Source organism: Pseudorca crassidens, chromosome 12, assembly GCF_039906515.1.
Source record: "Pseudorca crassidens isolate mPseCra1 chromosome 12, mPseCra1.hap1, whole genome shotgun sequence".
Lineage (NCBI taxonomy): Eukaryota > Metazoa > Chordata > Mammalia > Artiodactyla > Delphinidae > Pseudorca > Pseudorca crassidens.
In genome coordinates this window covers 5,392,735-5,397,466 of record NC_090307.1, presented here as the reverse complement: position 1 = coordinate 5,397,466, position 4,732 = coordinate 5,392,735, and the positions used below count along the sequence as shown (strand labels likewise).

General features: G+C 38.0%; 1 pseudogene; it reads right to left on the bottom strand.

The window, feature by feature from the left end:
• Nucleotides 1-3,188: 3,188 nt before the first annotated feature.
• On the bottom strand, nt 3,189-3,849 carry LOC137203197 (ubiquitin-conjugating enzyme E2 D3 pseudogene; annotated as a pseudogene).
• Between the last annotated feature and the right edge of the window lie 883 nt (nt 3,850-4,732).

The following is a 4,732-nucleotide window of genomic DNA, read 5'->3' as shown; positions in this document are numbered from 1 at the left end:
TAAAAAAAGAAAAAAAAAGATAATGACTCATTTTTGACCCACACCTGCTCGTCTTCCTTATTCCCTGTGTCACTGAATGACGCCAAAAGTACCAGGCTGTTCACGCAGAAAGTGATGGTCACCTGGATCTCTTCCTCTCCCTAAAAATCTCTTCAATCATCCTCTCATATTGATTCCCATGGCCATTGACTAACACCACGCCTTCGTCACCTGTGGCTGGCTCGCTTCATCAGCTTCCTTCTTAGTTTCTCAGCCTCTTGGCCTGCCAGCCTCCAGTCCAGCGCTGCCCCATACAGTAACAATGAGTCGTGTGTGGCTCTTTAAGTTCTAATTAAATAAAATTTAAAATTCAGCTCCTCGGTAGCCCTGACCACATGTGACAAGTGGCTACTGCATTAGACAGCACTTATTTAAGACATTTCCATCATCACAAAACTTTCTGTTAGATGGTGCTGTTTCAATTATCCACCCAATGTATGCTCCATGGATCACTAAACTAAATCTTTCCCCTCATTAGCTAACACCTCAAAGCAATCTCAGTCTCCAGGAAGCTTTCTCTAACCCTCCAAGGGTATACGAGATGCTCCCTCTCTAAGCATTCGTGACATTCTGAGCTTCTCTTGATTATAAAGAGCAATAATCAGGTGCTTGTCTATTTCTTCCACAAGGATGTAACCCCGAGGACAGGAATTAAGTCTGTATCTCAAGAGAATGATATGTGCATTTAATTATCCATGTATTAATTCCACAAATATTTACTGAGCATTGCTAGGGACTGTACAACACTAAGTACTGAACAATTTAAAACTTTTTAAATGTAGGTATACTCTAGGTGTTCAGTAAGTGTTTGTTGACTTAGTAAGTAATTTTGACTCTGATCCTAGAGAATCAATAACATGTAAATCAACTGACACGTTTTTTGACATAACATATTTGGCAGTACCGTCATAAATGGACCATTAGGTTATACAAAGTATAAGTTTACCAGGTAGAGATTTCTTTGCTTTCATTCTATGAAAGAACAGATTTTAGGGGGCATGGTCATCCAATTGACTATTATCTTCAGAAGAACAGAGTCTCTTTCTTTTGCTCAAAATTTTATCCTGCACCTAGCCAAAAATGAAGCAAGTCCTCAATAAGTATTTGTTGGATAAATGTTAAGTGAACACAGGTATCAATTAGCCTCTTTTATATATATATATATATATATATATATATATATATATGAATGATTCTCTTTTTTTATGGACTTCTGTTTATTTATTTATGGCTGCATTAGGTCTTTGTTGCTGTGCTTGGGCTTTCTCTAGTTGCAGTGAGCGGGGGCTACTCTTCGTTGTGGTGCACGGGCTCTAGGCGCATGGGCTTCAGTAGTTGTGGCACGCGGTCTTCAGTAGTTGTGGCACGTGGGCTTCAGTAGTTGTGGCACATGGGCTCAGTAGTTGTGGCTCGCAGGCTCTAGAGCACAGGCTCAGTAGCTGTGGCGCACGGGCTTAGTTGCTCCGTGGCATGTGGGGTCTTCCCAGACCAGGGCTCGAACCCGTGTCCCCTGCATTGGCAGGTGGATTCTTAATCACTGCACCACCAGGGAAGTCCCTCAATTAGCTTCTTGAGTTTTTTAATCATAAACCAAAAATATTCTTAAAAAGGTCCTCTCCTAACATGATTCAAATATCTTAAAATCTCTGTTTTTGGAATTAAAATCATTTTTAAGTATTTAAAACATATAAGGAACTTTTGGAAAAAGTTAAAAGAGAAGTCGTATAATAAGAAAGTCAACGTAAAATACACCTTTGTTAAATATTGTAGAATCACTATGCTGGAAAAAGTGCCAACTACATTATCCATTTCATTACATTGGATAGTTTTCACCATAAGATTCCTCTTTTGTTATGTGTCCCTAGAGAGAACAAACTATAATAGTATAGATATTGTAATAGTGAGTGAAGATCATGAAACAGCCAGAATTGTACAATGCCTGCTCGTAGAATAATTTGAGGAACATACATATAGTGTCATCAATTGAAAAGTTTTCAGGGGATGAAAATACGATAGTAGATTATGGATCAATGGTCTCATACCGTTGCTCTAAGTAGTAATTCTCATAAAACAATTGAAAGCATATGCTTGAAATGGAAAAGCATCACTGGCCACCACCGTCGATATAAAACTGGATATATCGTTTGAATGTCGGAGCTACTTCTTGGAGACATTCAAAACTCCATTTTTGCTGTGGAACTTCAAATTCTTATGTAATTAATTGAAAATAATCTAAAAATAAATGTTCTTCCATTTAATAGACTAAGCAAATCATTATATTACATACCATATTGCATGTTATTCATTAACCACGAGCAGAAACAGAAGCTGTCAACAAGGACTCATATGACAAGTTCAAATGGTTACTGGAATGTGATAGACTCTTTTTTTTTTGGTTTATGCAACTTTATTGAAGAAAAATAAGTCAATTACTAGCAGAGCTATTAGTTGATCACTCATCCATTGACAACTTGCATCATTTATTCAGTGCTATATTAAACAGTGTGTTGGAAGATAGATTAACTAATAGCTCCAAGCCTCCTAACAATTTAAATGAAAATTACAAAATGTTTGAGACCCTCTTTTGGAATACAAAGGGTGTTTGACTTCCAATTTCCATTCTCTGTAGAACAAGAACAGGTCTTTCCTTTATTGACATGCATAAAACACATCACATTTTCTGTTCTGCTGGTGCTATCAATTCAATACCAATTCTCCAGCCACATCAGTTATGAGCATAAAGTATATCATGTAACCTCAAATCTCTAACAGTGGAAGACTTAAACAAGAAATGGATGCTGCTAGAATAATGCTGCTTTCTTTGATGTGACAACTCAGCTTCCACCTTCCTCCCCCTCTGCTGATTCTTCAGCATGTTAGAGCAGTGAGGAATGGTTTTGGTCTCATAACCAAGTTAGAGTGAAGACATCGGCCACATAATACACATGCTCCATTTTTTAAAAATTCTGAATCCTGGGCAACTGTCCTCTTGTAACTACTTTACAGTTTCTAAAAGCAGTTATTGTCCAAAGCTGGACTTGTCTTCTCAGATGAGCATGTGAACGAATGGAGGGAGGTAAACAAAAAATAAAGTTAAAAAAGATGAGGTCTGATAGGGGAGCAGCCGGATAAGAAAATCAAAAAAGGAACAGTAATTTAAAGTTTATTCCAGCTATAATGCAGGTTATTCTGACTTTAAGGTAGCATCACATGGCCTACTTCTGAGTCCGTGCCCGAGATATTCTGTTGTACTTATCTCTGTTTGTTTTATAGATCCGTGCAATCGCTGGCTCTAGGGGGTCATCTGGGTTTGGATCACATAGCAGTGAACAAATGGATTAAAGAACTTTATAAATAGTTAAAGCAGGAGACCACTGTGATCTTAGAATATCGAGACAAATGCTGCCATTACTGTTAATATTTGGATGATAAATTCTTGTTGTAAATGCAGCCTTAGGTGGTTTGAAGGGGTAGTCTGCAGGAAAATGAATTGTCAAAAAGAATACACCGCCTTGACATGGGCTGTCGTTAGGTCCCATAATTCTGGCTTGCCAATGAAACATATCACCCCCAAGTGGACCTGCAGAACATTGTGCTGGAGGGTCACGGGCCAAACCGCTAAGCTCCTTATTCATCCGTTTCAGCGCCATCGTCTGTGCTTTTCGTCTGGCCCCTCATTATCTCGGTGTGTGTTCAAAGTTCCGGGCAAAACTCTTGATTATCCCGGCGGCTTGGAGGGATTGTCTCTTGGTCTCACACCGGCTCTGCCAGACGCAGGCGCAGAGGGGCCGGGGCCTCCCTCAAGCTGCGGCCTCCCCGCGCGGCAGCTTGTGATAGACTCTTTAAGTTACTGAAACTGGTCTACAGTATATGTACGGTTTCAACTTTTCTTATTTTTCTGTATTAGTTTCAAATGATTTAACTCTTATTTACTTTCTATCATTGGTCCAATATTTGGAACAAATCCTATTTCCTCGGCAACTTTCGCAATGTTTTGAAATCCCTAAACCAGGCGAGTCAACGAGAATATGACAGATTTATCCCTATTTGGCCTTTATCCAAACCCCTCTACTTCGTTCCATTTAAGTTCGGCAAGCTGTGTTAGCAAATAATGAACTCAGAAAAAACTTCACGGACCATATGGCTACGATTGACTTGGTTCCAACATAGGGTCTTTATACTTTTATTAAAATAAAAAAGATATTACAGAATATAAACCCAGTAAAATTTCCTTTTTTAAAAAAATTAAATAAAGGAAAATTAAACAAAAGAAAAGAATCTGTTAAAATGTTTGGTTCTATGTATGGCCACCAAAATCTATAATCAATTTGTTTTCAGTCTAATATACACACAGATAGAGACATAGACACAGTAAACACACACACACACATACACATTCTAATTAATGTTTAAGATATTAGGAACATCAGAATATATTTGTGTATGCTTCTCAAACTGGGCTTCCTATCATCTTGGATATATGCTGCTGTATCATTCCATGTTATATAAATGAATGCACTATTTATATTAATACAAAGTTATTGTGGAATAGAATGCAAAATTTGCACACATTTTCTAGCACTCAGAAAGTATCAAACAAATACTAAGGAGTTGACTAATCAATGAATTAGGTTTTAAGGTAAAGCATTTTGAGCTTGCTGCAAGCCAGGTACTTTCTCAGACATCCAGGCAT